General features: G+C 31.2%; 1 protein-coding gene across 15 annotated transcripts in view; it reads left to right on the top strand.

Annotated features, from left to right (window-relative positions):
- The window catches only part of LOC132921751 (homeotic protein antennapedia-like), a 158,377-nt gene that overhangs the window by 113,922 nt on the left and 20,130 nt on the right, over nucleotides 1-24,325 (top strand). For 4 of the 15 annotated variants that reach the window (XM_060984939.1, XM_060984934.1, XM_060984938.1 and 1 more), the window contains one exon: nucleotides 10,295-10,359. The exons of 10 other annotated variants lie outside the window; for them this stretch is intronic. The gene's annotated coding sequence lies outside the window, so the exon portion shown is untranslated. Of the gene's footprint in view, nucleotides 1-3,615; nucleotides 4,575-10,294; nucleotides 10,360-24,325 lie in introns of those variants that run through there. One more of the 15 variants, XM_060984935.1, reaches the window with a different exon arrangement.

Here is a 24,325-nt window from a genome sequence, read left to right as displayed (position 1 = left end):
TATCTATTATAATCGTTATTAAATAAATAATTTTGGTTATTTAATATTGCAAGTTTGAACAAAATTCTAATAAATCAGCTTAAATCCACCAACTTTAAGTTGTATAATAAAAATCAATAAGTATGCATAAGTGTGTTGTAAAATAAAAATAGGAAAAACAACTTGTTCGTGGTACAAAAAATATGTTGGCCCGTAGCATATCATTTTGGTACGCTCAAGAAAGGCTTATATAGTTATATCGCTTATATATCATACATTATAATATATTTGTAAATAGTACGATACCATAATGCCATCGCCACTCGGCACTCGTCGTCGGTAAAAAGAATATACATTATACATCATTTTATAATATAATAGTTTATATTCCTGGTGTAGATCCCATACGGCATAATAATATAGGTAATACTATGATTCTCGAATTTAATAGAAGTAAACTTTTTTAAGATTATAATAATAATTGAACTATTTTTACTCAAATGTATATTCTTCGTGTCTTTTTTTTAATTCACTTATAATATATATATTAAAACAATTATTAAATAAAATACAAGGCTACAGGTTTTAACTATAACTGTTAAAATAAAAATATTAATTAATGTAATAAGTATTATCGTAACAATTATGAATAAGTTTATAAGTAGTAATTTACAGGCAGTAATTTTCAATCACAGATAATTGTCCTTACATTTGAAATTCATAACCTATTTTCCACTGAATAAGCTTTCTTCTCGATAATTTAAATCATGTTTGGCATTTATAACGCATGCAAGTAGCATTTTTAAATAATATGTTTAAGCGTGTGTAGATTTTAAAAATACGACATAGTAATATAATACGTATATATATATGTATACTATGTATAAAGGTAACTCGCGTGCGGTTTATCTTTGTGCAATTGTAAATCGTGTGTGTTTAATAATAAAAATAATAATAATAATAATAATGCACCCTGTTAAACGAGTCGTTTAAAAGCACGTCCGGTCCGATCGAATACGACTGCTGTTGTAGCGGCGTATGTGCGATAGCAATTCGAATAAGGAAGTGTCCCGTTCATAAATAATTAATCGAATTAACGCGCCACACGAACGTGTTATATTATATTATACATATATATATATATATATATATATATATATATATATTATATATATACAGCGTATCTACAGGACGGAATTTAATTGCGGCAAGTTCTCACAGTTGGACGAAAAATAAAAACTGCGAGACGCGCGTCCGCCTCCTTTTATAATATATTATGGTATTAGATAAAAATTAGTTTGCTATTGAAAACGTGTACGATAATAATATAATATGTGTCATTACGGTGATGGCGTGTATAAAATCGAAAGGAGTTTTACGAGTAGAATAAAAATATAAGTATTATATTATATAATCGTACGTATAACAGGGAACATACTTATTAAAGGGTGTCCCTAGAACCCTTTATGTGAAACCACATAAAGGCAACGGCGACGTACTTCCCCCCTCGATTAGGCGGAACAAATAACGTAAGATAAACGCGTTTACTAATAATATAGCATAATTGCGTTGGGTGACTTTTTGGATCCATTTTTAAAAATCATTGTTATAGATTTGTGTATGAAGAAAATAAAATTTAATTTTTAAAATCAAATTTTTCTTTAATATTATCGAAAAGGTTTTAAGCGTAAATCACTTTAAGAGTTCCGTAGTTTAAAGTATGCATGTACAAATAAAAACTTGCGTGAAAGTTCCACAACAACAAAGAAACATTTCTATTCAATTTATATATACATAATAACAAAACAAATGCACTCTAAATTTGTTTGTAAGTGATATAGTTATTTATTAGAAAGTTTTTGGCTCAAGAGTTACCAACTGAATCATGAAACCATTATTTTTTCCTATCTAACGGATGGTATAAAGTTTCTTCAACTGATTTTATTTTCACTGTTTAGGAAGTTTTAAAACTACCAAACCTCTAAAATTTTCACAATTTTCATATTGGTAATTTATAATTTTATTTTTACACCCGACGAAGATTATTACAACACGGCGTCAACACTATATAATTAGTAGATTTCAATAGCGCTTGCAATATTCGAATATCCTCAAATTCTCGAACGCTATGTTCTGTGTTTATAATTATATTTTTATTTTTATCTACGATTATTCCGTTCATCTGAGAAACTATACAATTAAGTATGCGGCCGGCGGTCTCAGTTTAATCGCGCGAACGGAATTTTTCTAACAGTAATAATGTGTGTGGAAATAAAAAACTACAATAATAAAAGCATATTATTCTTATCGACTGCGTATATCGTGTGACCGTGGACGAATGTTTCTGCGTTTATAATAATATTATATACACATTAATATACTTATTACCTGTTCTATATGGTATGTACTGTGTAGCCATAATATTATGGGTATCTCGATGTCACAAAACTGAAAACTAAGTTTTCCATACATTTCATTGTGGATATTATATACCTACGATAATGTTTCCTAGATCAATTTCATGCAACATTTTTGCTGATACAACGTTTTTCACGTAAATACCAAAATGCAAAATATTCCTCAGTCCTTTCACTTCCATATACGTGATTAATATTATTCAAGAAAAGCCTTAGTATGGTTTGTTTGATATTATTTTTTACAATTTTACAACGAACTCGTGGAAACAAGAATATTATAATAAATATTTTTCGGCGTTCAGTAACGTTGGGTGTGGACGGGAAATCGTCCAAGCGTGTGTGTATACAATATACATATATATGCATGTTCACGAACAGTGCCAAGTATGTTTGGCGGCAAAATATAGAAATAAAACCAGACTTGACAATTTGGCCCAGCAAAACGTCGCATACAATAAAAAAACTATCGTACCGCGGCGGCGCAAAAAAAATTGTTTTATTTTTCATACGTTCATCCACTACGTAAGACTTGACATGATGGATTCCACCAACACGTTTTTCTGCGTATATAATAATACGGAACATAAAAAAATCGTAATAACATAATAGACTAAGAAAACGCTTTTAGTTCATAATTGGATTTTTTTTTGCTAAAATTATTATATGCGAGCTTATTAACACTGCCGGAGTTAATAATGCCAAATTTTTATTTTTATAAACTTATTTTTATGCGCAGGTATATATGCGAACTTTTTAACAGCAGGATATTCACTATTTAGCTTTCACAGCTTACTTATCGAAAGAGTCGTTCAGAATATCTATTTGTTGGGATTAATAATGACTTTAATAAAATTTAAACTTCTTGTATAAATGTAGGTATAAATCATAAAACATTACTTACAAAAAAATAGATATCGAATATATATGTGTATGTACTTATGTCAACGTTAGGGCGATCCCATTACATCAGTGAAGGTACCTGATGTATAATATACCTATTTATATGTATAACATTATTTCAAGTTTATACATCACAAGTTTAATACTTTAGCAAGAAGCATAGAAACACAATTGGCTAATAGCAAAAATGCATTTGACTCAATGAATGCGTAAGAATAAATCAATTATATTTATATTATATCATCTAACCCTTTATATGCTATCATGAAATATCAAAATAATATAAACATGAATATTATGTAGATTTAAAAAAATACTTCTATACTATTCCCATCATATCTATATATAAATATTGAGCAGAAGGAAGCAATCTATATATAGGATAAGGGTATGTACAGCGCATTATATTCGTATTTCGAACAGGAATATAATACAGGAGAAAACAATGTTTTTCCTACCGTAGCCATGTGTATAATAATAATAAGGGAGTATCAAATCTCGTGTACAAAAAAAAAAAAAAAAATACAATACAAAAAGTAAAAATATATTTACCAGTGTTGCACCTACGTTATATTATATACCTATACGTACATGACCGGTGTCCTAAATGAGAACCCGCTGCTCTGCGAATGGCGGTGGTTGAGAGTCGTCGCGCGGCAGCGAGTAAACAAGGGTGCGTGTGTGCTCTAGTATAATACGATTCGTATTACGTTATAGACCAACTACCATATACCACCACCAAAAACGCACGCCTCTAGGATTTGTCGTATACACACACACACACACACACACACACACACATGCGCGCCCGCGATCGGTGGTGACGATGAATATATACACACGACGTCGACTGCTGCAGCGGCTGTCGCGGCGGCGGCGGGCGATCGTCGTCGGTGTGAGCAACACGGTCGCGGGGCGGAACGGAATGAAAAAAAATACGCGAGCGCGCGCGCGCGCACACACACGTACACGCGCACGACCGGCGTTTCAATACGCGTCCGATGTACGTCGGTGACGGTGCGCTCGACGTCGTCGTTATATCGTATACGAAAGTTAGCATAGTGTCGTGTTATTATTCAAATCGATTTCGATTAAATACTTAGTGCATAATAAATTGGCTGGTACTCTCGCGCGTTCGTCTGGCAGTGTGCGCGACAGTTTTTCGTTTTCCGTCATCACCGTCAACGCCGCCTACAACCGGTTATCCGGGGATGATATTACTATTATTACATGATTGTAATATCGCGTTCGTCGAGTGTTTCCGGGGGCGCAGGACAGGTAAATTTGTTTTGGCCTTTTATAATGCAACATAAATAGATTGTGTGGAATAATTAGTAAATCAGATAGAAAACGACTTTGTCAACCCCATCCGAATATCGAAACAGTTCATGTTTAATGGATGTTATGAATGTAGGTATAATAATGTGTATCGTGCATAATTATTACATCATTACAGTATGTACGCGCGCTCGGCGAGGGACGATTGGCCACGGTAAGAACGTCGTCGTGCGAAGGGTTTTAGTTACTATTATTATATATAGGTACCTATATTTTCTCGTCTGATAGCTCAATCGTGTCCGAGAACCGGTTTTTTGTTTTCTGGTCCGTTTCTACAGCAGTACATAATATAATTATTATTACAATACATTTGTCCCATAAACGCGCGCAACAAAACGAATATAATACGCCTACGAAAAAAAATATTTTCAATTTATTGCAGGACAATTGTTATTAAGTTTTACTGTTACCTACCATTATTATTTATTAGTAGTTATATCTTAGAAGGTATATCAATTTTTTGTTAATTCCACATAGGAACGCGCTTGTTATAATATTTCGAACGATCGTCATGAACAGTACAGACATATTATAAATGATAAATTTATTACGCACAATTGTGATACAAATCGCTGTACACATTTTCTGCGTATAAATACCATAAATATAGGCGTCATATAATCGTAATATTTGTTATCGCCGTGAATTAATAAAACACATAGATCATGTCTGGAAAGCGATTAAAATATGTGTTTTAAACAAACATAAAATTATTAAACAATAATGTTTCGTTTCGTTCGGATTTCGATGCATATAGCTTTAAAGCGTGTTTAATGACTGATGAATAATATATAGTCCATTTCAATTTCACTTTACTTACGGGCTATGGCATAAACTACAATGAAGTAAAGATGATAATTCTGAAATGTTTGCTACCAAACCTAACCTATGTTTGTGGTATGGACACTTGCGTGTAATTGTTCCGCTTTAATATTACTTTAATTAATAGAGTTAAATGTTATTATAATTTAACATTAATTAAAAAAAAAAAAAAAACGCGACCTACATATTGAACCAACACAGTCTATTATCTGATATTTTTTTTTTTTTAAAGTTTATTGCTTGGAACTGGGTAAAATCGAGGAGTTTAAAAGAAAATTTAATTTGGAAATTACATACCAGCTAAATCAGTTATAGATCAAGATCATAGGTCAAACGCCACTATATTTAACCCGAATCAATCATGATATATTTTGTTATGAGAAATATTTTAATTAGAATATATTATGTACTTAATTATTAAATAATGAATATTTTTCGGTTCGTTAAAATCTATACAGAATAATTTATCATTGGAAATATTTTTAAAATTGACTTATCATAAAATATTGTTTTAAATTTAAATTATTTATATTTAAATAATCTTGGAATAAAGTGTTTTATATTTTAATTAAATTTTGATGGCGTAAGAAATAATTTTTGTTATCTTTATAAATATTAGTTGGAGTCCATGGAAATTTGAAATATTGAGACTAGGAATATGTTATAAATTATAATGTTTACAAAGTAGGTACATTTTAAATTATTCATTAAAACAATTAATTTTTTTTTAAACTCAATTACTGTACATTCTATATTGAATCTTGTAAATTATTATTCGTAAATATTCATTCTTCTTCGCCCGAATATCGAGTGGAGTATACGTAATAGGTACTTGTTCTTTGAGGACAACGTTAGTTTTACGGAAGTCTTTGAAAGTATGTCGGTATGTCGGTCAACAATTATTCGAATAAACTTTCATTAATCGTATTGAAATTCTTTTAATCTATAATTACATAATATAATTTAATATTAAATTCTTATGAATTTCTTTTTGATTATACGCAAGTTTTATATTTATACCTGTGTATCCTCCTGCAGGATTCCAATGTATTAGATAGGTATAAATAATAAGTGCATTTTACTAAAAAGATGAAATTATCATCAAAGATGATGCATAATAAATAATCTGTAGAATAAATTCATTGATTATTATTAAAAGCATTATACGTATTAAGCCACGATGTCATATTTAAAATGAATATATTTTATAGAAAAATTTTTACTCGTGTAATAATAATAAAAAACATGTATGTACTGATGTGACTACTTATGTATATAATAACCTCGTCCGAATAATTTACATTCGTTGTAGTACATAACGGTCGATTAATATAAGACTACGCGTGGTGTGTACATTTAGTGCCAGTACGCAGTATTTTAGTAGTACCATTGGTACCTTCCATAATAATATGAGTACCGATCTATTCAAATACCGACTTTAGTGCGTAATATGTGTAGTCGTGTAGGTACTTTATAATAAAGCTGCTACAGTCAGTGTCTCGTTATAGTCGTTATGCAACAATGCTGTCGTCATAAGAATAATACATTTACGGTGTTGCCCTTGAAACGTCAATAAAAATATACACATCTAGTTTTCGAGACACACACGATGTGTTTAGCTACATACTCTGGTTAGCTAGGTATGAGGTACACTCTATCGTGACATTAAAACTGCGTAAATATTAATATAGTTTTATCATGTATTCACGTAGACATAGTCGGAAACGAACTCATGTCGATTTGACTCTGCCGAGTGCCGAGCAGCTTGGCAAACGTAACTATGTAGGTACAATGAATAATGATATATTTTACAATTTATATCGACAATAATACAAAATCTGTTAAATACTGTACAAAGTTTTTTCACGTATACGTTTATAATGTATAACATTTATACACGAGTGTTATCGTTAGATATGTAGGTACATACTACATGTACATAAATAATACAATGACTACCGTATACTATTGCTACGATATATACGTCGATGTGTAATCATTTTTATATATTGTATAATATGATGTTCGTTAAAAATGTATGTAAAAAATAATAATAACAATTCACGATTACAACGAAAACCCTGTATTACACTAAAAGACGTTCCGCGCAGAGCCCGTTATAATTTTCACGATGCTTAACGACCCGAGGCCTCCCCGATCAGACAATTAATTTCGACACAAATGAGATTCGGTCTGCGGAGTCTGCAGTGTGCGTGTACATTATTGTTTTTCTTTTCTTTTCTTTTCTTTTTCTCCCGCAAAATGTTTTGCGCGGTAAACTATCGCGTAGCGTACAAAAACAATATAAATAATAAGCGCGGTGGTGTGTATACGGTTATACAGTATACAGTGTACACTATACACGCTTATATAATTTATATATATACTACGACGGGCTAAATCACGTCGGGACTTAAAACTCTACCAGGGTTGGCTGGTGCAGGGTGGTGTAATACTGGACACGGGGTGGAGCGCCCTTACGTCGCCGCCGCCGCCACTGCGGTGATAGGTGCGTTATTAACGAGCTTTCGGCGCGACGGGGTCCCCTCACCCGTGCCCGCGCTCAACGGGTTTTAAGTCTGCAGAACAAAAGGACTTTGTGTGTATATATACAGTGCATGGTAGGTATATACAGGGCGAGTCACGCGTGGGCGTGTGCTGTACTATATTTATCGTGCAGTCGTTGTTGTCGCAGAAATACGCATATTATTTATATTATTATATACACATCATAATATAACGGGAATTGTACTTCAAAAGTATATACACCACATATACTGTATTAAAGTATAGGCGTATATATATATTTGTTATTGTGATCAGTGTGTATACAGTATTACAGCCGTTGGGGTCGAAAAATCGCAATCGTTTGATGCGCATATTAAAATATATATATGATATCGTGTGGTATTTTGATATATGTAGTCGATTTTTTTGAGGGTATATAATGTAATATACGTGCGAGTATTAAATTATAAGATCGACGTCCCTGAACTTCGGCCTCCCTCCAGCCAGCTCTGTGTTTTTTTAATAACTTAATAAAATATATACTATTGTGTTTGTGTACACAGCGATACACGTTAACTACCCCTGCTTGTTTGCCTTTGTACAACTTACAATGTATAAGTACAACGCGTGGCCTGTATATGTTTATATTATAGTTCAAGTCAAATATTATAATAATATATTATTATAATCTGCTGACGAAAAGTTCGTTTTCGCGATTGTATTCTTAATATTGTGCTTGTTCTTTTATACGGATTATACCATTTTATAATACCTACAGCTACAGTGTTAACGAATTCTTTCCGAAAATTTAGCTTTTAAAAATATAAAATATTATAATTAGGACAATATATTACACAGCGTCACATATATATTGTGAATTCGAAAAAAAGGCGCTAACGAGATTAACGTCAACGTGTCTGACGTTATAGTAATTTATTAAGCTCGTTTAATAAATCATAAAATAAATGTTTACATTTAGGATGGTTTGATCGTACGAGTAGGTAGGTAGGTTTTTTTTAATTTTTTTTTTTTACTAAAAGTTTGTTTATTTCCCTGACATCCGTAAAAATATGTTTTTCAAGTTACACTAACTCGACATACCATGATTTTGTGGTAGACATCATATAATATACATATAAACATAATATACAGATTGGCTGATATTTACATTTTCAGGTTAGTTCTTAATGTGTACACAATAAAAAATTTTAATTGGTATCCGATAATTGTTTGAATAATATGATACATTATTGCTCGCTCTTTTCTCGCATTTATACGTACCAAGTCATAATAGGTCCACCATACTCTAGTTGTTTTCATCTTTACACCTATATTTTTATTTACATCAGTCGTTTTATATATCGAATCGATTTACCGCCTTATACCGATATGGTGAACTACTTATACTACCTACCACCTAGTTGTTAAATATTATTTTTCACTAATAAAGTAGCTGAGAAAAAGGTAAGGTATTGTAAAATTACAATTTATAGCCAATGTAATGAGTTAAGAGCATTACACCTGATGGAGTACAATATATGTTGTTGATATTACAGCCGTAGTATTCGCTCGATATTTGACTTAAAAATAAACCTGTGAATGATACTTATTATGATTTTCTACTAGCAAACCTCACAATATGCATTTATCATAAATCTTTGTACATACTATAAAATGTACCCACACGTTATAGTGCACGTTATATATGATGTTCACGCCGCGAGTAATATTTTATACTGTTTTATTGGGACCAATCATACTACATGATTATTGGCTAAATAACGATTGTCTGTGTATCAGTAAGGTAACCATAAAATAAAAATGTATCCACGTTATTTTTTAATCATAATCGACATCAATTGTCATGATAATAATAATTCGAAGGGGACGCGGGAAATATATTGTATAATACACGCGATGTACGCGTGCGGAAAAAGCCTGCGGGTATGGTTTACAAAAGAAAAAAAACCGATCGTAAAATCATTATTGACGCGCGTGTCGAACTATTTTATTTATTTATTTTTTTTTTAGTGTGAAACTGATAACGCGTCGTTTATAATATAATATTATACATTTACAGCGTCAATAAATTATAAAACGTTTCTTCTTTTCATTTAGCCAATAATGTGATTTATTGTGCGTTGCGCGTTTCACCTTTCAGATTAGAGTTGCTCGCATCCGTGGCAGTCATGCGTATTTTGTTTCTATAAATAACTCATAAAATAATATCCTATCTCGATGATTCATTATGATTCAGTATACATAATATATATATATATATATATAATGAATAATCTAATTATTTTTTTTTGTTTTTTTTTTTGTTACAGGTAAGAAGACGTCGATTTTTCACTTTGGTTTTGTATAATATAACCTATATATTGAGGTCTATTCGGTGAGTTGTAAATACATAATACTAATAATAATAAAAAATTGTATACGATTACAATTCTCTATTACTATTATTTATCTTTATATTAATACGCGATTGCCCTTATTATTGTTTCAAACACATTATTGTTGCACTGGACTTAATTAAATTTTGAACTACAAATAATTCTATACGTCGCTTTTCGTGGTTAGTATATGTACCTATTACCTACCTCGTATGTATATGTTTATTTGAAAAACTTTTTATGATGACTTTCTGTACTTTTGTTCCACGCAAAATGTCGTCAACAAACATATAAAAAGTATCATCTCGGACGGCCGTTTAACTATGTTGGCTTTTCACAATTGTATGATCATGTTTTGTATACTATATATAGTATAATATGATCAAGTAATACCGTCCGTTTATTATTATCGTTATGTAGCCAATAACGTTCGATTCATAACTATGCGTGTCACCTTCAAATATCGCTTGTTATTATTTTGGTGAGGGGGCGGGGGTTACGCATGCGCGGATGAGCAGGTCTCGTGCTAACAATCGGATGTTACGGCACGTGGAAATTTACGGCTTTTGCGTCTGTCGTCCTGCCGGCGTCAGTATATAATATAGGACCGTTTTCCGCCGTGGGTATCTATATCACGAAACAACGAAAATATAAATAAATAATATTCATAATAAAAACAAAAAGCTAAAGAGAAAACAAAAATAATATTAAATAAAAATAAATCACATGTATACGATATATATTATTTTATGGTATATAGTATTATATTATACGCCGATATTACAGTCCTTATACGCTCGACAGGATTATAGTTCCTCCTGCACCCACTACTGCATCGATATATTTATATTCTATTCATATTTATATGGTATTATATATTATTATATTGCATCGGGCAAACGTCCAACCGGATGTCCACTGACGCGTGTTAGCTGTTTATCAAAAAACGCCACCGCCGCCGTCCACGGTGTCCCTTTTCCCCCCTTCCCGTCGATATTGTGTATATGTGTATATGTATAATAAAATATCGTATACACTCACTGAATTTTCCTATCAATTTTCCAGATATTGCCAATATTCCGAGTGTCCGTCGCTTGTATACATATAATATTTATTATATATTATCATTATATTCTATATTTTTGTTTATTTTTTTATTTTTTTGCAAGTGCGAAAGATATAATCCAAATACGTAAAGCGTGTATAAATCGCATCCCTATTTGATAAAACACTGTTGACGCCGTCCCCTTTCACAGATTGATTCTTTAAATAGTGAACACTCGTTGTTTCAATCAACAATAATGCCGGGATACCACATTTTAATACATTCTGTTATTTTTGTACCTATTGTACTATTTTATTTTATTTTAATTGTATTGTAAAAACGTTTACTATATGTTAAATTAATTATATTAATTCAAAAATGATGGTTAACTTAACCTAAAATTCTTATAAATTAAAAAAAAAAGTTTGATATTTATAATTATTGATAATTATTTATATGAAAGTATATTCTACTTTATATAATGAATTTAAATATCAATTCATATACCTAATATAACCAAAATAAGAGCAATATAAGTGTTAGAATTGTTAGATATTTTAATAAAATAAATGTTTTATTAGAAATTGAACTCTTCGAAATAGCGTGTTTACAATGTTAAACTAATCCTTGACTTGTCTTATATTTAACGAGATGTACGAGCGTATTAATTTTTACTACGATTTAGCGAGATGGTTTAATAGATAACAACTATAATATAGGTTAGGTTCTTTTTTAAATTTGTTAACGTTTTTCTTAATTAACAAATCAGTTTTAACGACGGTGACAGCGGTCGTGATCGTCGTGAAGACATTATACCAACGCACGTCCCTCGATGGATGTTTTCTGTGCACACTATGCAGATCATTATATACCTTTCTCTTTTAGCTTACCGTGACAAAAAATGTGCAAACTAGGATTCTTCAATTTATGAGTTGTTATTTTTTTAAGTTAGAGCTAAAAAATAAACTTTTTTATTCATATTTATAATTTATTAACTACGTTCTAACGCAGCCATAACTATACCATCATTATATATTATCATTTGTATGATGGCGGTAAACGCATTTAAACAGTCTGCAGAAAGGGTCGTCTCAACCCGTAGCCCATCCCCTTGCGGTCGCTTATACGACCGAGTATAAAAATATTTCTGAATGATGACAATGACCATTATGTAAACGTTGCATTTATTATTTATTCTACGTATTATTGGTTTTCTATTAAATGTTATGTTAACTAATAACTAATAATACATATTATGTTACCAATTACAATGGACAGTATAAGCAAATCTATATACCAACTAATTTGTATATTTTGTCATAATTATTAAGCGTGAACAATTTTAATTAATTATAAATTAATATATACAACTTTGGTTTTATTAAAATATTATTAGATATAATTAAAACTAATTCTTATAATTCTTATTATTTATTATTTATATTTATTTATTTAATTGTTTTAAATTATAATAATTATTATTTCACGATTTAACTACCTACTTGTAATCGTGTTCTAAAATTCTAAATATACGTTGCTATCATAATTGGTACAGTAATTATTAATGGTCAACCGCATTCACATTGGATCGATAAACATGGCTATATTTGTTTAATTATGAGCGTCATTAACAAATGTAATTAGTTCACTTACGGTTTTTCTCGATGAACACTCAACCTTCTCCCTCTATCAACTATATGTTCAGCTATATTATCGTATCAAAGACTTCTCTGGGAAAAAGTATCATTGTACAAAAAGCCACTCTCGCTTTTGAGATGATATAAATGTACTAATAGAAAAACAATTTGGTGCACACATATCTAACCCCAAAGGGAGCAGTTATCGTAACTCAGACGTTCGACTAAAGCCAAACACCCTAAAGTCAAAATTTTAAATTAAACGAGAAATATCATTTAAGTTTAGAATAAAACGATTTTATGTTGATATTGTGTTTAAGTTGATTGGTTTAATGAAATGCGAGCCTTTTTTTATAATAACAAATAATATATAAAATATAATTAATATAAATTATTATTTGCTATCAAACGAAAACGTCTGCTGCTGATGATATTTGAATAAATATTTTAACGATTAAATGATTTCACTCAACGAAAAAAAAACAACCCTACCTAATTATTGATCTATTTTCGAGGTTATCAAATTGTGGTCATGCATATTTTCACACTGCAGCTTGTACGCTGAAGACTACGTGGTGGTATAAGACATAATTTATAACACAGATATATTGAAAAAATGGTTATAATATTTTACTGATTTATTTTTACGTGTAAAATAAATTTGAGAACCTCTGATCTATTAAAAGTAACGCGCTCGCGCTCGAATCTAACCGCGAAATCTCTATACTTACGATATTTGACGGTTTTTTTTTGTATATTATATAGTAGAAGTTTTCGTCAGGAAAAAATTTTCTTCTGCGGCGTTGCGAGATGGGACGTGACGGGATGGTAACAATGCCGACCGGCTTCTTCTTTCGATTGTTCTCCACGCGGCGTCGCTTATGTACGATACCAATACACGAACGTACACACTATACGGGGAACCATGTGCACGAGTATATTATTATTATAAATCTTCTCTAATATAGAATTCTGCTCGGTCTGACCGCGTGTGTTAACAAGACGTGTGATCCTGGTCTTCGTCACGACGTATTATGTAGTCGTGTACCGTTATAAATTCATTAGTCGGTTATTTGTTTCGGCCTTTCGGTTAAACAACGACGACGATGACAACGCCACTGGTGCTTGTATAGCGCTGCCGCTATATAGGTATAGGTATAGGATACCTATACGTATAATACCTATATACGTCTGCGTTATGGCTGGAATATTATATCTATAAAAAATATTGTAGGTAATTGCTAGAATAAATATTTTAATTAAAGACAAATATTGAAACATAGTTATGATAGTGATTATTATGTTATCCGTACTTTTCCGATAGTGCCTATACACATTAATACATTAAATTTCATTGCGTTTGTTCTATGTTTTTGCGATTACGGTGATAAATTGATAACAGAAATTCTATCTTGCCGTTATAGTATGATATAGATATCACAAGGTATAGGATTACAGTGTAGAGTACTCTACATGCCATGCACCGCTAATACACTGCAATACTTCTGGAAAATATTCCGTACTTATGAAATGCATTAAGGTACATAGATATTTCGATTGCAAACGCGTACAACAACCATTTGAAAATCCAAATACCATATGGATTCACCACATAACTTTAACCGTTTTTTAAACAAATGGTGGATTTTTTTTTGCCTCTTTATCATTCATCAGTCTGTTGAAATAACAATTATTATAGGCTGTTATATACACTATACATAAGGATGTAATGTTTGTATAGTGATGAACCGTATATCTTACCACGTGTTGCTATGTGATTTAAGTAAATGTTTGAGTTTTTAGAAAATGTGTTTAAAAAATGTAAAACTCGAAATGTTGTCTTACGAAGTTCTATCGATAGTGGTGGTTCGTATTATGCGTGTACCTATTTCATACTATGAATTATAGATGCTTCGCTATTATTTGATATAGCGCTAAAAAAAGTCACAATTATTTTCTTTCTCCTCAAAAACCATGTAAAATAAATATAAATTCTGTCGAAACAAATATTGTCCATTACATTTACGGCAAGTTTTGTTTGAAATTAGAAAACAAATTCAAAAAGAATCATTATATATCTGCAATGCACATGTAAAGTGAAGATGTGTGTACTGTGTATAGAATATAACGCCGTCCGCACACGTGCGCACATTGTGTCGTCTCTATACGTGCACTTATATACATACAAATCTAAACTGTAGTTCTAAAAAAAAATGCATTAATTAATAAGTGTATTAATTAATAAGTGTCTTTGAATATGTAGTGTACTAGTATTATAAATAAATTATACACTCTTCTTGCTGTGGCCGATTAGATATGGAAGTTAAAATTAAAAACACAAGATTTAATTTAATATGCGTGTAGTAACATAATATTATTTCCAACTATAAATAGATATAGGTATCTATAAATATATCAAAGAAATTGCATTCTAGTCGAAAACCACGCTGAATATGTCTTGAACTTCATTATTTTTTGACGGAGACAAATAAGTGAAGAATTATTCTGTTATTTTACACAGCTGTTGCTCGTATCCAACTCTACAATATTTGCAAATTAATAGTGATAGTGAGGTTTCACGGGAGATTTTCCACCATGATAATAACTATGCATACATTGTAACAATAATCACCTATTATGATATCTATCGCGTAGCTGGACATTTTTTTCTACGATAGTTTCTTTCAGTTTTTTCTGCTTTAGTTGAATTTCACTATTTATCTACAATAGCGGTTTTTTCTTTCGGCACGTTCCAACCACCGCGCACGTATTGTTTATCCCGCAGAATTTCGCGCGATAAATCAAAAGCCCAAATCTACCTATATAATTTTACGACATCAATTTTAATAGCAGCCCTACGCTCTCCGCCATCGGGGTGACCCCTGCGGGACTATCAAGTTTCGTCATGTCGCCGCCGCACAACCCATATGCGGGGTCCTGTGTATATATTAAATACTATGATAATATATTTTGTATAATATACTATAATATGGTATCCTATGTACGTCATGCGTGCGCGATGGTAGGTATAATTGATGTCTCAATCAAGAGTTGGGCGCGCACATAATTAAAAAAGAATGTATTATTATAGCGTATTTATCCCATTATATTCTCCGAGCGATATATTATATTATTTATATATCATGGTGTATACACGACGCGTTCGTTTAGACTGTTTAGAGAGACAATAAAATAGTAATCATTTAATTGTTGATTCTGCGGGGGTCCCCATGGGGGCTCCAAGAATCATGGGGAAAATAATTTTCGGAAATCTGCGGTCATTATTGTGTGCAAGCTCTGCAGTATCACAGTCGGGTCTTCTTTCTCGTTATGATATTATCTATCGTTGTTTTCGTCATCAGTACATCAAGAATTAAATGAGTATTGTTCTTATGCCATTTCAAAATCAAAAACCAGGTAACTTTTTCAATTTTTATCATTCATATTTATTTTTAATTCAACAATTATACGAAAGACAAAGAAGTAATTTTTGATTTTTATTCGTTACCTTTAAGTATATTTAAATGCCTTTAAATATCGTTTGCATAATTATTAGAAAGATACATTTTAGAAATTGTGGATGTCGTACACATAAGTTTATTTTTTTAGAAATATAATGGTAGATTTACCTTCTTGGTGTTTAAAATAAAATTAAATAAACAGTATAATATTTATGTAAATATTTATTCATATTTTTTGAGCCGACAAAAGCTTTATAATATTATAATAATATATAATGCACATATACGTATATAGGTATTCACCTATATAATTAAACAATTCCGTGTTCCTTGTAACAGTTGTAACATTATAGTATGAATTATCATAATAATAATATATAGCGTTGTCAAATATTTAAAAATTTTTTTAATGACTATATCCTGTTTCAATCGTTTTTTATTTAATTATTACATTATCTAAATTAATTTAAATTCGAATTCGAGTATGTTAAATAATTTATTATTATATCTATAAAGTAATTTGAAGTTGAACATTTTTAAATGTAAGTTACCTATTGAGAAATATAATATGTTTTAAAGCGCGTAATACATTTACATAACTAGTTTTGAATTGACTATAAAATAACTATAAATTTATTTTTTTTAAATTTTATGTAGTAGTAGTAGTAGTAATAATAATAATAGTTTTCAGTTTTTTATTTATATTTTATTTTTAATATTTCTAATATACGTATTGAAAAGTATATCAGAACATTTATTGGTGTAAATATACAGATTACTATGCATTATACAATATTGTGATGACAGCCAATAATTTAATTATACATTTATAAATAAGTAGAGAAAAATTACGCTAAGTAGGTGATCATTTAAAATTTTTGGTTTCAGTATCATAATTATATGAATCTTATGATTATAGAATATGTATTACTGTATACCTACAGGCTGCAACCGCTTATGATTATAAGGTTGTACCTATAATGTACCTAATACAATTCAGTATAATATATTTAATGTTAAGATAATGTTTATAGTTTAAATTTTAAATGATAAATAATATTGATATTTACATAAAAATAAGATTAGATAATAGATATAAATACGTTAATTTCATTACTACATGACATGATGTTCTGAGATTAGTAAAGGATTTAATTTAATTTAATTTAATTTCAATAAAATAATTCATTTTTTGTTCAATTGTACCTTGTTATGGACTTATGGTCTACCAAATCATTGGAATATGTTTTAGTCACAAAAATAGACTCAACAAAAAGATTAATAAAATTATAAAATTGTATTTTACAACCCACCTAGCTGTATGTTATATTATAATACACAATTTTTCTTATAGTATAAGAACTTATAATTAGCTATAAAAGGCAAGACATAGACTATAATACACTCATAACTTAATTGCTTTTGCTTTAAATATTAATTGCTAGGTACCGTGCACTATTAATACTATTACCTACGTACATGTTACATAATATGTTTCTGAAATTGTTCTACTAAAACATTTAAAAGTTTCATTATCTGAAAAATATATATATTTTTTTTTAATGTTTTGTCTTCAAAAGGCTTTCTCTTATACATCTATAAACCAGAAAAAACCTCTCAACCCATAAAACAAATGTCAAAATTGTTTTTTATACATTTTATTATTTTACTTAACTACATATTATATACATGGCATCATAATCTAAGTTTGTATAATAAATTCCAGTTTATTTAAAAATAAGTCAAGTTATATCATTTATTTGAAATTTCAATTATAATCTAAATTTATTTATTTATTATATCAATTTAAACTATTTATTACTAAGTCTTAATTAAAAAAAAGAACTTAAGTTAATCGGATTAATTTTCTAAGGCGTATTAATTTCGATACCTACATTAAAATAAATTATAATTTCATTTTTTGCTATGCTCTGCTTTTATCTTCGGTATCAATCTCATCACAGACACTTTAAGATATGCCATAGAAACCTAAAATTAATTTTGATATCAGTAGAATATATAATTTAGTTTAATTTGCGGCTAATCAAATAAAACAAAAGTTTCGGATTTAAATCAAACGTTTTGTTTACGTCCGACATTCATATTATATTGTGTTGTATATAAACGTAAAAAAAACTATAGATAAAGAGTTAGCGGCAAACATCACATAATAGTATTTCGGTACACAATTTTTTACGCGTCTGTTTGAATTGCAGCATCGTTTTTTATGTTATATTATTATAATCTTGGAATGCTTACAGAATATAATTAATAACAATAATTATAGATTGTCTTTTAACTGGCGTGAAAAATCTTGGTCGCCGAACGCACGGCGATCATTATAAATTATAACATTATATTTGGTTCGAAGCGGCACGGCGGCGAGGTTTTGGTGCGTACAGTTTTGCACGGTCGATTTAAGGTTGTTTTTTTTCGTTTTCCTTCATAATTATTATGCCGTGTAATCTCTAGACCGGGAAGAGTTATATTTTATTTATGTATACAAAAATATACAGTCGTTATACCACGGAAACTTGTACGTTAAATTATACGTCGGCTGTGGTGGTGGTGGCAGCAGCGGTGGGGGCGGCGGCGGCGGCAACGGTGTTGAAACAGCGTTTTTACGACTTATTAAACGGTCGTAAAGAACGCTGACGATAATTTGCGCTCGAGGAATGGGTTGACGAGAGCGCTGTGGTTTTTATAGCTCTGTAATATCATTGTATAGTACTCACACACGCGTGGAATGGAAAAGGGGACGACGAAATCTCCCTGTACGTGTTATTAATATATGTATGTAAAATATATACCCTAGCCGCAGAAAGTACATAAAATATTTTGAACATCATTTTTATACCCCATACTCCGCTACGTACAATAATAGCAAATTATTATAAGCGACTAATTATTCTATGTATAATATATACTCATATGACTCATATTAATTGTTTACACGTTGCACTGCACGCGTTTAGTTTTAGTCACGCAAAATTTTAGAACGATTTCACAATAGTGATCTACATATAAATACAATATAATATGATAGTATGTACCTGACACTTGTATTTAGTCGACATCATTTGGGTAGGTTTTTGATCGTTCGCGGAACTGTTTTGTTTGTCATTTTCCAAGACTAACATTGAATATATGACGTATCGACTACAAAATCCCTGGACCACATAAACTTCAATCTTGCCGCTGCTCCTGTTACACTTAAATCGTTACCTTATTTACTATTATTTTACTCTGTATAAATATACGATGATGATAATTATTATAAAAAAAAAAAATCACTATACAATGCAATTCTAACGCAACGAAATGTTTTCGATCAGATTTTCATAACGTATATATAACACGCCTCCTGCCGCCGCCTCTCGACGATGGTTTCCCCGATCGCCATGATTGCCAGCAATGGTTCCGCTGACAGTTGACGGATGATGCATCGTCCCTTCGACCCGTAGGCTCCACCCAGCCACATTCGAAAGGCCTTTGTCCGCGAGGCGATAAAATATCCCGTGGCACCATCTGTACGCAGGTCGTCGAGTCGTGAATGTTACAATATTATTATTATTGTTGTTGTTGTTGTTGTTGTTGTTGCGTACCCGATGTTATAAATGATTTTAGGTTTGATATAGCCAACACGATTACCCTACTTGTAAGTCTTAACATAGGTATAATTGTCCCCACGATAAGAGAAATACATTATAGTTCATATGCTATTTTAGGGATGCAATTTTTCGTTAAATATATTTATTCCGTTTTTATTTTAACTCGCTTGAATTGGATTATAACTAATGCCGTAACTGTACTTGATTCAATGTAATTTCAATCATAAACTAAACTCGTTCTAATTCCAACTGTGCTTTATGACGCTCATCCTGATTTTGATTTGGAAACAAATTATCAAACTATCCTTAATACACGGAAATAAGTATAAGCCGTATTTTTTATTTTCTTAATTTGAATAAACGTAGCATAAAAATTGCAAATATTACAAGCTAACATGTTTATTAAAAATACATATTAAATTAATTTCTATTGTAAATATTATAAAAAATATTCGAATATTTTTTCAGAATGAATATCAGAGTAAACATTCATACTATTATAATTAGATTCGTCCGTTCAATGCAAAATAAAAACATCTTTTTTTCTTGGAGATATTTGTGGCCACTGTTTATTATTAATTAATAATAATAATTAAAAAAAAAAAAACAATTTATAGTAATAATAATAAATTATTCAGTATAAATAATTTTTTTCTTAGACTTTTTTTAAATTTATTTAGATTCTTTTTCATCTGGACTTTTTTTTACTGTTTACTACTAAAAATATTGTTTATAAATATACTACGAAGAATAGTCCACTCGAACTTTAATCGTACTAAACTCATAAATCATAATAATAACAACTCCTTACGACCAACACGACGAACATGGTCGATATATTTTGATGAATGCCTAAGAAGTTGCCTATTAGATATTCCTGACAGTGGTCATGAGGCTTTGTACACGCCACCCTTAAAAGATAGCACGCGACAAATACGTTTCCGAATAAATCTTGATTTTTTTCCTAATCGTATTGTTTGAGTTGTTGTTTGCTTAACCATATCAAAGTTATAATATTTGTCGTTTCATAATAATATTTCGTTTTAAATTGATTTTAACATAAAACGTAACTACAAACGGCCGTTGAGTATATTATTTTCTAATAATATTACACGAATAAGCGATTAGCCTGACAAAATACATGACGCTGCACAGGTTGGCACCATGTAAGTGTGGTTGCTTGACCACAAGATTTCAGGCGCCATCCACGGTTTTATATTAAAATTATTATTATTATTTTCGTGTTATTCCAAAACCATAACGTTCATTTTGATATTTTTGCGCATATTTTGTTACTCCGAGCGGGCGTTATTAGAGCGTAACATAATTTTGATCATTATTTATAGCTATCATCTTGTCCGCCCATAATATAAGGATAGAGAGAATAATATTTTATTCGGTTCCTATACATTTCTCGGCAATTATAAACCTCTTTGATTATTCGATTTGTGTTTCGTTTCGCATCATAGCCTTTTCTGCTTATCGAAATATCGAGGATTACAAATCAAATTTATCAAAACAAAATATATTTAAATATGGTAATATACATAGCAACTGATCTCTAAATAACGTGTTTCTAACTATACACATAACATTCAATAATAATAAAATGGTAGATATCTGTACGATACACTGGACATGCTCGGCTTGATTAACGATTCGATTTCAATAATTCCTTTCATAATAATAACAATACTGTTATTAATTATTAAATCGTCATGTGCGGACGTGACGTAAACTCTATGATAAATCTTATTTTATAGTTAGTTTTCGTATTGCGTTTAGTCGTCCGCCCGACGAATACGTCGTGTTGTTTGCGTTGTACACGCGATGGTAGCACTGGGCGACGACGTATGATGGTTGCGTCGTTCTCACATAGATCATGCTCATTGATCCAAAATGGGGAATATTATTATTATGTTTACGGTCCATCTCTTGTACGGCTGTCTTGCACGCGTGAGAGTTGTCGCTCAAAAACATTACACAATAATGCACACATTGACCATATTATTATGTTCCTATAGAAATCATATTATCATTAGTATAAAACTGTTAATGGTCGTTTGGGTTTAATCTCGTCTAACCCGTCGCCGGTCACATAATACTATAAACCATTGCCTATGGTCAATAGTTATCGGTTGTGAAAAGTAGGTACAATAACGTCCGGTATGCTTCATAGTACTTTTCGAACGACTTTAAAAACCAATTGTACGGCCACTGCCGAAGCCGTTTGTCTGATTTCTAAGGTTGTAACGGGTAAAGTTTTTTTCATATCGTAATATTACTTTTTTATCGGGTAGTGTTATCGTCATTATAATCGTTTCTAATGTTACATACCTATTCGAATGATTCTTGTTGTCGATTCTTGTTTCTAGATCGGTACAAATTCAACACAATAATGTATACTTCTGACCACACTGCGTATAATATTGTTTACCTGTCTCGAAATTACAATTAAAACTGTATACACAGTACATTAATGGGTGTATAGTACTGTATACTATTTATATATTTTATTATTACCAACTAATTTTAGTACCTATATGCTTATTAATAATACGACATAACGTGTACAATATACATGTCGGTACCGTATACAAATTTGAAGTCGTTATCGCCATTCACCGTGCGTTAATATTGCGTTCAAATGACGACGACCTTTAGTGTTTTCACTCTACGAACGTTATTTGTTGTAATAACGAAATATTAATGTACCTGTTAAATTGTTATAGGTTACTCATTCACCCGTTGATTAGGTACTATTTTAGATATATTATAAAATACTACATTGGCGACATAATATTATGTAAAATATTGCGTATACCTAATATTCGTTTTGCTGCACATGAAATAATATTTCAACATTATTATAGTCGTCGTCTAGGAAAAATAAATGTTAAAAAAAACCCATGGGAATTGGTTACTAAAAGAAAAAACTGTGTAAAGATTAATATACCACTCAGATGTTTCGTATAATAGTAAAAATAAGAATAATAACAACAATAATATAATATAATATCGTAACGGTGATATTTGTCGGTTATACACGTGTATTCACAGGGGTGGGGAATTTATCGGGGCCAAAAATTTACGTCCGTTGCGATAATAATATTATAATATACATACTACATTGTAAGACGGCTGGGTGGCAGAGGAGGTGGTGGTGGATGGAGAGATCGGTGGATTTAATATAACGGAACTCGGAGGTGTATTGTCATTCACTATACATATATATATTATATACATATACATATATTCATTTTGTGCACGAAGAAACGAATATGGCAAAAGGGGTCCCAGCCACCGTCACTCTCACTCTCACTTCGTCTTTTCTACCCACGTCATTCTCGTTCTATCGAGTCGCTCTGTTGTACCTCTACGACCACCTAATATATATATATACATAATATACAGTCACCTCGCTGTACACAAAGTATACCTATCCATCGAGTTTTGCATATTAATTTGGGTCTCGGCGGGCTTTAAACTGCTGCGGAACACCGCCTGATGAATTTATGTTTCGTTTATTCATGACGCACAGCACAAACCGGTCAACCCTTTCGCATCCGCTTTCAACCCCTAAATGCTCGGGGCTGACGACGGACAGGCGTGCGGCCGCACAAAAGATGCGGAAATTAAGCCCTTGGGATCCTTCTCCGCCATCGTCCCATCGAAATATTATACGATATCGTTTCTGATAGTTTGTACTGTTCCGCAGCCGTTTTTTTTCTTTTTTAATTTTGTTTCTCTTAACGTTTAGACTTGTTGTTGTGTCTAAAATTTGTACATATTATGTGTAGGTGAATCGTATTGTAAATATAACGTGCACCTGTAATTAGTCAACAGTCATTAAATACCGCACTTAACGTTCGGACCAGCAGCTAAAGGTCGTGTGCCCCCTCCGACTTTAAATGCTTTTACCACCTCGAACCGCGGTTTATATACTCACTCACGCTACTGTAGCATATGTATGTTATAATAAACCGATTATGTATTCGATAATATAATACAATTATATTATTATTGTGTTTACCTGCGAGGGCGTTATCACGTCGTTTGTATTATCGTCGTTGGGGACAGTTTTTGAGATAAGAGATTATGATGGACTATTTGAGTGTTATCCGAGGCTGATCGGAGGACGGCGAAACGCGGCCTGGCTATGCCAGAATAAGCCAGCTTAGTGAAATTCGATCCGTCTTCCTGTGTGCCCT

Source organism: Rhopalosiphum padi, chromosome 2 (assembly GCF_020882245.1).
Source record: "Rhopalosiphum padi isolate XX-2018 chromosome 2, ASM2088224v1, whole genome shotgun sequence".
In the NCBI taxonomy this organism is placed as follows: Eukaryota; Metazoa; Arthropoda; class Insecta; order Hemiptera; family Aphididae; genus Rhopalosiphum; species Rhopalosiphum padi.
This window is presented reverse-complemented; position numbering and strand designations above follow the sequence as displayed.